Source organism: Hyla sarda, unplaced genomic scaffold, assembly GCF_029499605.1.
Source record: "Hyla sarda isolate aHylSar1 unplaced genomic scaffold, aHylSar1.hap1 scaffold_2337, whole genome shotgun sequence".
In the NCBI taxonomy this organism is placed as follows: Eukaryota; Metazoa; Chordata; class Amphibia; order Anura; family Hylidae; genus Hyla; species Hyla sarda.
In genome coordinates this window covers 1-12,018 of record NW_026609019.1, presented here as the reverse complement: position 1 = coordinate 12,018, position 12,018 = coordinate 1, and the positions used below count along the sequence as shown (strand labels likewise).

General features: G+C 46.0%; 5 non-coding genes across 5 annotated transcripts; all 5 read left to right on the top strand.

The window, feature by feature from the left end:
• The first annotated feature begins 972 nt into the window (after nt 1-972).
• LOC130322468 (U2 spliceosomal RNA) lies at nt 973-1,163 on the top strand. The gene has a single exon (XR_008867973.1). It is a non-coding gene; the product is annotated as a U2 spliceosomal RNA (small nuclear RNA).
• A 2,090-nt stretch (nt 1,164-3,253) lies between these two features.
• On the top strand, nt 3,254-3,444 carry LOC130322467 (U2 spliceosomal RNA). Its single transcript, XR_008867972.1, has one exon. It is a non-coding gene; the product is annotated as a U2 spliceosomal RNA (small nuclear RNA).
• A 2,084-nt stretch (nt 3,445-5,528) lies between these two features.
• LOC130322466 (U2 spliceosomal RNA) lies at nt 5,529-5,719 on the top strand. The gene has a single exon (XR_008867971.1). It is a non-coding gene; the product is annotated as a U2 spliceosomal RNA (small nuclear RNA).
• A 2,083-nt stretch (nt 5,720-7,802) lies between these two features.
• On the top strand, nt 7,803-7,993 carry LOC130322462 (U2 spliceosomal RNA). Its single transcript, XR_008867969.1, has one exon. It is a non-coding gene; the product is annotated as a U2 spliceosomal RNA (small nuclear RNA).
• Nucleotides 7,994-10,083: 2,090 nt separating this feature from the next.
• LOC130322450 (U2 spliceosomal RNA) lies at nt 10,084-10,274 on the top strand. The gene has a single exon (XR_008867959.1). It is a non-coding gene; the product is annotated as a U2 spliceosomal RNA (small nuclear RNA).
• Nucleotides 10,275-12,018: the final 1,744 nt, after the last annotated feature.

Sequence of the window (12,018 nt, the reverse complement as noted above, 5' to 3'; positions counted from 1 at the left end):
TAAGAGGAAGAGAAGGGAAAAAAAGGTGGAAATGGGTTTAAAAGTGATTTCGGCGGAGAAATATATATATATATATATATATATATATATATATATATACGCGCACACACACACATATATATAAACGTATTCTCCGTTGAGATATTGCAGCCGCTGCTGTGTCCAGGCCCAGGAGCCTTAGCACTGTGCTGTGATGTCACTCAATACCACTGACATCACTAGGTGTAAACAACATCTCTCCTTTGCTGTGTATGTGACTATGGAGCTGTTTGGTGATGTCGTCTATTATGGCCTTCATAGAAGCAACAGGAGATTGTTGCATCCATCTAGAACCCTCAGAACTACAGTGCTATGATGTCACTCACTTCCACAGGCCTTGCAGAGTGTAAACAACAACAACCCAGCTTTGTTGTGTATGTAACCATAGGGATTTGTGATGTCACCTAGAACCTTCACAGCAGCGACAGCTTTATGAGGAGCATCAGCACTGCTCTGCCTGAGCAGAACCATCACCGCCATAGGTTGTCAAATAACCCGGATTTAACCCACACAGGTAAGTCCAATGGGGTGCAGGCATGTCCTCTATGCTTACAGCTTCCCGTGGGTGTTGGTTTGATACCGTTTGGGGACAGCCAAGGAGGCATCTGCAGGCAACAAAGGTAGGTGTGTGCTTGTGTGTGTGTTTCCTATGCAGATCCTAAGCCCAGTGTCACATGCAAGTAGGAGGAGTAAGAAGGGTTCCTGGCAAATCCGGGTTATGGATTGCATTTAAAAAGGCCCCGTGGGAGTGCAATGGGCCCCTGTCTTGCTGCTTAGCAATAATGGTATGGGTTTAGGTTCTGCTGTGTGTACTGGTGGTTGACTGCCCCCCAGCCCAGAGTGTGCATGGAAAATTGTCTGGCAGCCTCCCTGACAGCAAGCAGTGATAGTGCCCATGAAGGGGACCTTGTTGGGCCCGCCCCTTTCACGGTTATCGCTTCTCGGCCTTTTGGCTAAGATCAAGTGTAGTATCTGTTCTTATCAGTTTAATATCTGATACGTCCCCTATCTGGGGACCATATATTAAATGGATTTTTGAGAACGGGGGCCGATTTCGAAGCTTGCTTCCGTCGCCCTATGCATTGACCCGATATGGCAGTATCTTCGGGTACAGTGCACCACCCCCTTACAGGGTTAAAAAGAAAGATTCCTACTTTCATTGCTACCTGCTTGCTGGCTAGCCAGCTAGCCAGCCCTGTGGGCCTTGCTGCTGCAGCCAAAAAACAAAAGGTGGTGCTGCTGCTGCTGCTTCTGCTGCTTCTGCTTGTGTCTGGCCGCTGTTGGAGCATCCAGGCACAGGACTTCTGCTGCTGCTGACTAAATGGCCTCCTTAATTGGATCATTTGAGTAGCCAGCACACCTGTGCAGGTAGGGCATGACATGATAGGCAGCTGCCTTGATAGCGGGTGGGTGCTGAATGTTCCTAATTGACAAAATAAGATTAATGCTTATGAAGAAATATAAAATCTCATCCCTTCCCCAATATCGCGCCACACCCCTACCCCTTAATTCCCTGGTTGAACTTGATGGACATATGTCTTTTTTCGACCGTACTAACTATGTAACTATGTAACATAACATGGGGGGGGGGGGGGGGGTCTCCTGGCTGTTCACACAGGTGTGTCATTGCTGTACATTGACCATGCATTGCTTCTGTGGTATTGCAAAGGCAAAGACAAATGCTTCCAGCCATCCATTGCACTAATGGATTGGTCATCAGCTGGCTGTCTATGTCCCGCATCAATATAGACCAAAGTACAGAGGGTTAGGCTATGCTATTGTGCACCTACCTGATGCATCAGAAGGTGCGAGGCCCTTGCTAAATTCTGTGCACAGACTTTGAGATCTATACTTTAGACTGTATCTAAACCTGCTCCAACATGGACTGACATTCTGGCCTACTTTCAGCCGATGCGACTTGTCTGTCGCTGAACAGTCGCTTTTTATGTATTCAGCACCTATGTATAATGTTGTAAAAATGCTCTAGAAGCTAAAGTCGCAGAAATGTCACACATATTTGGCCTGCAACTTTCTGTGCGACAAATTCAGACAGGAAAAATCAGTATAAATCCTTAGAAAATTATCCCCCAGTGTCTCCATCTGCTGGCGGTATTGAATAAGCATTGCTGCACTGATGGGGTATGCATTAGACGAAAAAAAAGAAGAAAAAGAAGAATAATACGCCCAGAAAAGAGGCGAAAAGGAGAAAAACGTAAAAAAACGTGAAAAAAAAGTAAGAGGAAGAGAAGGGAAAAAAAGGTGGAAATGGGTTTAAAAGTGATTTCGGCGGAGAAATATATATATATATATATATATATATATATATATATATATATATATACGCGCACACACACACATATATATAAACGTATTCTCCGTTGAGATATTGCAGCCGCTGCTGTGTCCAGGCCCAGGAGCCTTAGCACTGTGCTGTGATGTCACTCAATACCACTGACATCACTAGGTGTAAACAACATCTCTCCTTTGCTGTGTATGTGCCTATGGAGCTGTTTGGTGATGTCGTCTATTATGGCCTTCATAGAAGCAACAGGAGATTGTTGCATCCATCTAGAACCCTCAGAACTACAGTGCTATGATGTCACTCACTTCCACAGGCCTTGCAGAGTGTAAACAACAACAACCCAGCTTTGTTGTGTATGTAACCATAGGGATTTGTGATGTCACCTAGAACCTTCACAGCAGCGACAGCTTTATGAGGAGCATCAGCACTGCTCTGCCTGAGCAGAACCATCACCGCCATAGGTTGTCAAATAACCCGGATTTAACCCACACAGGTAAGTCCAATGGGGTGCAGGCATGTCCTCTATGCTTACAGCTTCCCGTGGGTGTTGGTTTGATACCGTTTGGGGACAGCCAAGGAGGCATCTGCAGGCAACAAAGGTAGGTGTGTGCTTGTGTGTGTGTTTCCTATGCAGATCCTAAGCCCAGTGTCACATGCAAGTAGGAGGAGTAAGAAGGGTTCCTGGCAAATCCGGGTTATGGATTGCATTTAAAAAGGCCCCGTGGGAGTGCAATGGGCCCCTGTCTTGCTGCTTAGCAATAATGGTATGGGTTTAGGTTCTGCTGTGTGTACTGGTGGTTGACTGCCCCCCAGCCCAGAGTGTGCATGGAAAATTGTCTGGCAGCCTCCCTGACAGCAAGCAGTGATAGTGCCCATGAAGGGGACCTTGTTGGGCCCGCCCCTTTCACGGTTATCGCTTCTCGGCCTTTTGGCTAAGATCAAGTGTAGTATCTGTTCTTATCAGTTTAATATCTGATACGTCCCCTATCTGGGGACCATATATTAAATGGATTTTTGAGAACGGGGGCCGATTTCGAAGCTTGCTTCCGTCGCCCTATGCATTGACCCGATATGGCAGTATCTTCGGGTACAGTGCACCACCCCCTTACAGGGTTAAAAAGAAAGATTCCTACTTTCATTGCTACCTGCTTGCTGGCTAGCCAGCTAGCCAGCCCTGTGGGCCTTGCTGCTGCAGCCAAAAAACAAAAGGTGGTGCTGCTGCTGCTGCTTCTGCTGCTTCTACTTGTGTCTGGCCGCTGTTGGAGCGTCCAGGCACAGGACTTCTGCTGCTGCTGACTAAATGGCCTCCTTAATTGGATCATTTGAGTAGCCAGCACACCTGTGCAGGTAGGGCATGACATGATAGGCAGCTGCCTTGATAGCGGGTGGGTGCTGAATGTTCCTAATTGACAAAATAAGATTAATGCTTATGAAGAAATATAAAATCTCATCCCTTCCCCAATATCGCGCCACACCCCTACCCCTTAATTCCCTGGTTGAACTTGATGGACATATGTCTTTTTTCGACCGTACTAACTATGTAACTATGTAACATAACATGGGGGGGGGGGGGGGGGTCTCCTGGCTGTTCACACAGGTGTGTCATTGCTGTACATTGACCATGCATTGCTTCTGTGGTATTGCAAAGGCAAAGACAAATGCTTCCAGCCATCCATTGCACTAATGGATTGGTCATCAGCTGGCTGTCTATGTCCCGCATCAATATAGACCAAAGTACAGAGGGTTAGGCTATGCTATTGTGCACCTACCTGATGCATCAGAAGGTGCGAGGCCCTTGCTAAATTCTGTGCACAGACTTTGAGATCTATACTTTAGACTGTATCTAAACCTGCTCCAACATGGACTGACATTCTGGCCTACTTTCAGCCGATGCGACTTGTCTGTCGCTGAACAGTCGCTTTTTATGTATTCAGCACCTATGTATAATGTTGTAAAAATGCTCTAGAAGCTAAAGTCGCAGAAATGTCACACATATTTGGCCTGCAACTTTCTGTGCGACAAATTCAGACAGGAAAAATCAGTATAAATCCTTAGAAAATTATCCCCCAGTGTCTCCATCTGCTGGCGGTATTGAATAAGCATTGCTGCACTGATGGGGTATGCATTAGACGAAAAAAAAGAAGAAAAAGAAGAATAATACGCCCAGAAAAGAGGCGAAAAGGAGAAAAACGTAAAAAAACGTGAAAAAAAAGTAAGAGGAAGAGAAGGGAAAAAAAGGTGGAAATGGGTTTAAAAGTGATTTCGGCGGAGAAATATATATATATATATATATATATATATATATATATATATACGCGCACACACACACATATATATAAACGTATTCTCCGTTGAGATATTGCAGCCGCTGCTGTGTCCAGGCCCAGGAGCCTTAGCACTGTGCTGTGATGTCACTCAATACCACTGACATCACTAGGTGTAAACAACATCTCTCCTTTGCTGTGTATGTGACTATGGAGCTGTTTGGTGATGTCGTCTATTATGGCCTTCATAGAAGCAACAGGAGATTGTTGCATCCATCTAGAACCCTCAGAACTACAGTGCTATGATGTCACTCACTTCCACAGGCCTTGCAGAGTGTAAACAACAACAACCCAGCTTTGTTGTGTATGTAACCATAGGGATTTGTGATGTCACCTAGAACCTTCACAGCAGCGACAGCTTTATGAGGAGCATCAGCACTGCTCTGCCTGAGCAGAACCATCACCGCCATAGGTTGTCAAATAACCCGGATTTAACCCACACAGGTAAGTCCAATGGGGTGCAGGCATGTCCTCTATGCTTACAGCTTCCCGTGGGTGTTGGTTTGATACCGTTTGGGGACAGCCAAGGAGGCATCTGCAGGCAACAAAGGTAGGTGTGTGCTTGTGTGTGTGTTTCCTATGCAGATCCTAAGCCCAGTGTCACATGCAAGTAGGAGGAGTAAGAAGGGTTCCTGGCAAATCCGGGTTATGGATTGCATTTAAAAAGGCCCCGTGGGAGTGCAATGGGCCCCTGTCTTGCTGCTTAGCAATAATGGTATGGGTTTAGGTTCTGCTGTGTGTACTGGTGGTTGACTGCCCCCCAGCCCAGAGTGTGCATGGAAAATTGTCTGGCAGCCTCCCTGACAGCAAGCAGTGATAGTGCCCATGAAGGGGACCTTGTTGGGCCCGCCCCTTTCACGGTTATCGCTTCTCGGCCTTTTGGCTAAGATCAAGTGTAGTATCTGTTCTTATCAGTTTAATATCTGATACGTCCCCTATCTGGGGACCATATATTAAATGGATTTTTGAGAACGGGGGCCGATTTCGAAGCTTGCTTCCGTCGCCCTATGCATTGACCCGATATGGCAGTATCTTCGGGTACAGTGCACCACCCCCTTACAGGGTTAAAAAGAAAGATTCCTACTTTCATTGCTACCTGCTTGCTGGCTAGCCAGCTAGCCAGCCCTGTGGGCCTTGCTGCTGCAGCCAAAAAACAAAAGGTGGTGCTGCTGCTGCTGCTTCTGCTGCTTCTGCTTGTGTCTGGCCGCTGTTGGAGCGTCCAGGCACAGGACTTCTGCTGCTGCTGACTAAATGGCCTCCTTAATTGGATCATTTGAGTAGCCAGCACACCTGTGCAGGTAGGGCATGACATGATAGGCAGCTGCCTTGATAGCGGGTGGGTGCTGAATGTTCCTAATTGACAAAATAAGATTAATGCTTATGAAGAAATATAAAATCTCATCCCTTCCCCAATATCGCGCCACACCCCTACCCCTTAATTCCCTGGTTGAACTTGATGGACATATGTCTTTTTTCGACCGTACTAACTATGTAACTATGTAACATAACATGGGGGGGGGGGGGGGGGGTCTCCTGGCTGTTCACACAGGTGTGTCATTGCTGTACATTGACCATGCATTGCTTCTGTGGTATTGCAAAGGCAAAGACAAATGCTTCCAGCCATCCATTGCACTAATGGATTGGTCATCAGCTGGCTGTCTATGTCCCGCATCAATATAGACCAAAGTACAGAGGGTTAGGCTATGCTATTGTGCACCTACCTGATGCATCAGAAGGTGCGAGGCCCTTGCTAAATTCTGTGCACAGACTTTGAGATCTATACTTTAGACTGTATCTAAACCTGCTCCAACATGGACTGACATTCTGGCCTACTTTCAGCCGATGCGACTTGTCTGTCGCTGAACAGTCGCTTTTTATGTATTCAGCACCTATGTATAATGTTGTAAAAATGCTCTAGAAGCTAAAGTCGCAGAAATGTCACACATATTTGGCCTGCAACTTTCTGTGCGACAAATTCAGACAGGAAAAATCAGTATAAATCCTTAGAAAATTATCCCCCAGTGTCTCCATCTGCTGGCGGTATTGAATAAGCATTGCTGCACTGATGGGGTATGCATTAGACGAAAAAAAAGAAGAAAAAGAAGAATAATACGCCCAGAAAAGAGGCGAAAAGGAGAAAAACGTAAAAAAACGTGAAAAAAAAGTAAGAGGAAGAGAAGGGAAAAAAAGGTGGAAATGGGTTTAAAAGTGATTTCGGCGGAGAAATATATATATATATATATATATATATATATATATATATACGCGCACACACACACATATATATAAACGTATTCTCCGTTGAGATATTGCAGCCGCTGCTGTGTCCAGGCCCAGGAGCCTTAGCACTGTGCTGTGATGTCACTCAATACCACTGACATCACTAGGTGTAAACAACATCTCTCCTTTGCTGTGTATGTGCCTATGGAGCTGTTTGGTGATGTCGTCTATTATGGCCTTCATAGAAGCAACAGGAGATTGTTGCATCCATCTAGAACCCTCAGAACTACAGTGCTATGATGTCACTCACTTCCACAGGCCTTGCAGAGTGTAAACAACAACAACCCAGCTTTGTTGTGTATGTAACCATAGGGATTTGTGATGTCACCTAGAACCTTCACAGCAGCGACAGCTTTATGAGGAGCATCAGCACTGCTCTGCCTGAGCAGAACCATCACCGCCATAGGTTGTCAAATAACCCGGATTTAACCCACACAGGTAAGTCCAATGGGGTGCAGGCATGTCCTCTATGCTTACAGCTTCCCGTGGGTGTTGGTTTGATACCGTTTGGGGACAGCCAAGGAGGCATCTGCAGGCAACAAAGGTAGGTGTGTGCTTGTGTGTGTGTTTCCTATGCAGATCCTAAGCCCAGTGTCACATGCAAGTAGGAGGAGTAAGAAGGGTTCCTGGCAAATCCGGGTTATGGATTGCATTTAAAAAGGCCCCGTGGGAGTGCAATGGGCCCCTGTCTTGCTGCTTAGCAATAATGGTATGGGTTTAGGTTCTGCTGTGTGTACTGGTGGTTGACTGCCCCCCAGCCCAGAGTGTGCATGGAAAATTGTCTGGCAGCCTCCCTGACAGCAAGCAGTGATAGTGCCCATGAAGGGGACCTTGTTGGGCCCGCCCCTTTCACGGTTATCGCTTCTCGGCCTTTTGGCTAAGATCAAGTGTAGTATCTGTTCTTATCAGTTTAATATCTGATACGTCCCCTATCTGGGGACCATATATTAAATGGATTTTTGAGAACGGGGGCCGATTTCGAAGCTTGCTTCCGTCGCCCTATGCATTGACCCGATATGGCAGTATCTTCGGGTACAGTGCACCACCCCCTTACAGGGTTAAAAAGAAAGATTCCTACTTTCATTGCTACCTGCTTGCTGGCTAGCCAGCTAGCCAGCCCTGTGGGCCTTGCTGCTGCAGCCAAAAAACAAAAGGTGGTGCTGCTGCTGCTGCTTCTGCTGCTTCTACTTGTGTCTGGCCGCTGTTGGAGCGTCCAGGCACAGGACTTCTGCTGCTGCTGACTAAATGGCCTCCTTAATTGGATCATTTGAGTAGCCAGCACACCTGTGCAGGTAGGGCATGACATGATAGGCAGCTGCCTTGATAGCGGGTGGGTGCTGAATGTTCCTAATTGACAAAATAAGATTAATGCTTATGAAGAAATATAAAATCTCATCCCTTCCCCAATATCGCGCCACACCCCTACCCCTTAATTCCCTGGTTGAACTTGATGGACATATGTCTTTTTTCGACCGTACTAACTATGTAACTATGTAACATAACATGGGGGGGGGGGGGGGGGTCTCCTGGCTGTTCACACAGGTGTGTCATTGCTGTACATTGACCATGCATTGCTTCTGTGGTATTGCAAAGGCAAAGACAAATGCTTCCAGCCATCCATTGCACTAATGGATTGGTCATCAGCTGGCTGTCTATGTCCCGCATCAATATAGACCAAAGTACAGAGGGTTAGGCTATGCTATTGTGCACCTACCTGATGCATCAGAAGGTGCGAGGCCCTTGCTAAATTCTGTGCACAGACTTTGAGATCTATACTTTAGACTGTATCTAAACCTGCTCCAACATGGACTGACATTCTGGCCTACTTTCAGCCGATGCGACTTGTCTGTCGCTGAACAGTCGCTTTTTATGTATTCAGCACCTATGTATAATGTTGTAAAAATGCTCTAGAAGCTAAAGTCGCAGAAATGTCACACATATTTGGCCTGCAACTTTCTGTGCGACAAATTCAGACAGGAAAAATCAGTATAAATCCTTAGAAAATTATCCCCCAGTGTCTCCATCTGCTGGCGGTATTGAATAAGCATTGCTGCACTGATGGGGTATGCATTAGACGAAAAAAAAGAAGAAAAAGAAGAATAATACGCCCAGAAAAGAGGCGAAAAGGAGAAAAACGTAAAAAAACGTGAAAAAAAAGTAAGAGGAAGAGAAGGGAAAAAAAGGTGGAAATGGGTTTAAAAGTGATTTCGGCGGAGAAATATATATATATATATATATATATATATATATATATATATATATATACGCGCACACACACACATATATATAAACGTATTCTCCGTTGAGATATTGCAGCCGCTGCTGTGTCCAGGCCCAGGAGCCTTAGCACTGTGCTGTGATGTCACTCAATACCACTGACATCACTAGGTGTAAACAACATCTCTCCTTTGCTGTGTATGTGACTATGGAGCTGTTTGGTGATGTCGTCTATTATGGCCTTCATAGAAGCAACAGGAGATTGTTGCATCCATCTAGAACCCTCAGAACTACAGTGCTATGATGTCACTCACTTCCACAGGCCTTGCAGAGTGTAAACAACAACAACCCAGCTTTGTTGTGTATGTAACCATAGGGATTTGTGATGTCACCTAGAACCTTCACAGCAGCGACAGCTTTATGAGGAGCATCAGCACTGCTCTGCCTGAGCAGAACCATCACCGCCATAGGTTGTCAAATAACCCGGATTTAACCCACACAGGTAAGTCCAATGGGGTGCAGGCATGTCCTCTATGCTTACAGCTTCCCGTGGGTGTTGGTTTGATACCGTTTGGGGACAGCCAAGGAGGCATCTGCAGGCAACAAAGGTAGGTGTGTGCTTGTGTGTGTGTTTCCTATGCAGATCCTAAGCCCAGTGTCACATGCAAGTAGGAGGAGTAAGAAGGGTTCCTGGCAAATCCGGGTTATGGATTGCATTTAAAAAGGCCCCGTGGGAGTGCAATGGGCCCCTGTCTTGCTGCTTAGCAATAATGGTATGGGTTTAGGTTCTGCTGTGTGTACTGGTGGTTGACTGCCCCCCAGCCCAGAGTGTGCATGGAAAATTGTCTGGCAGCCTCCCTGACAGCAAGCAGTGATAGTGCCCATGAAGGGGACCTTGTTGGGCCCGCCCCTTTCACGGTTATCGCTTCTCGGCCTTTTGGCTAAGATCAAGTGTAGTATCTGTTCTTATCAGTTTAATATCTGATACGTCCCCTATCTGGGGACCATATATTAAATGGATTTTTGAGAACGGGGGCCGATTTCGAAGCTTGCTTCCGTCGCCCTATGCATTGACCCGATATGGCAGTATCTTCGGGTACAGTGCACCACCCCCTTACAGGGTTAAAAAGAAAGATTCCTACTTTCATTGCTACCTGCTTGCTGGCTAGCCAGCTAGCCAGCCCTGTGGGCCTTGCTGCTGCAGCCAAAAAACAAAAGGTGGTGCTGCTGCTGCTGCTTCTGCTGCTTCTGCTTGTGTCTGGCCGCTGTTGGAGCGTCCAGGCACAGGACTTCTGCTGCTGCTGACTAAATGGCCTCCTTAATTGGATCATTTGAGTAGCCAGCACACCTGTGCAGGTAGGGCATGACATGATAGGCAGCTGCCTTGATAGCGGGTGGGTGCTGAATGTTCCTAATTGACAAAATAAGATTAATGCTTATGAAGAAATATAAAATCTCATCCCTTCCCCAATATCGCGCCACACCCCTACCCCTTAATTCCCTGGTTGAACTTGATGGACATATGTCTTTTTTCGACCGTACTAACTATGTAACTATGTAACATAACATGGGGGGGGGGGGGGGGGGTCTCCTGGCTGTTCACACAGGTGTGTCATTGCTGTACATTGACCATGCATTGCTTCTGTGGTATTGCAAAGGCAAAGACAAATGCTTCCAGCCATCCATTGCACTAATGGATTGGTCATCAGCTGGCTGTCTATGTCCCGCATCAATATAGACCAAAGTACAGAGGGTTAGGCTATGCTATTGTGCACCTACCTGATGCATCAGAAGGTGCGAGGCCCTTGCTAAATTCTGTGCACAGACTTTGAGATCTATACTTTAGACTGTATCTAAACCTGCTCCAACATGGACTGACATTCTGGCCTACTTTCAGCCGATGCGACTTGTCTGTCGCTGAACAGTCGCTTTTTATGTATTCAGCACCTATGTATAATGTTGTAAAAATGCTCTAGAAGCTAAAGTCGCAGAAATGTCACACATATTTGGCCTGCAACTTTCTGTGCGACAAATTCAGACAGGAAAAATCAGTATAAATCCTTAGAAAATTATCCCCCAGTGTCTCCATCTGCTGGCGGTATTGAATAAGCATTGCTGCACTGATGGGGTATGCATTAGACGAAAAAAAAGAAGAAAAAGAAGAATAATACGCCCAGAAAAGAGGCGAAAAGGAGAAAAACGTAAAAAAACGTGAAAAAAAAGTAAGAGGAAGAGAAGGGAAAAAAAGGTGGAAATGGGTTTAAAAGTGATTTCGGCGGAGAAATATATATATATATATATATATATATATATATATATATATATATATACGCGCACACACACACATATATATAAACGTATTCTCCGTTGAGATATTGCAGCCGCTGCTGTGTCCAGGCCCAGGAGCCTTAGCACTGTGCTGTGATGTCACTCAATACCACTGACATCACTAGGTGTAAACAACATCTCTCCTTTGCTGTGTATGTGACTATGGAGCTGTTTGGTGATGTCGTCTATTATGGCCTTCATAGAAGCAACAGGAGATTGTTGCATCCATCTAGAACCCTCAGAACTACAGTGCTATGATGTCACTCACTTCCACAGGCCTTGCAGAGTGTAAACAACAACAACCCAGCTTTGTTGTGTATGTAACCATAGGGATTTGTGATGTCACCTAGAACCTTCACAGCAGCGACAGCTTTATGAGGAGCATCAGCACTGCTCTGCCTGAGCAGAACCATCACCGCCATAGGTTGTCAAATAACCCGGATTTAACCCACACAGGTAAGTCCAATGGGGTGCAGGCATGTCCTCTATGCTTACAGCTTCCCGTGGGTGTTGGTTTGATACCGTTTG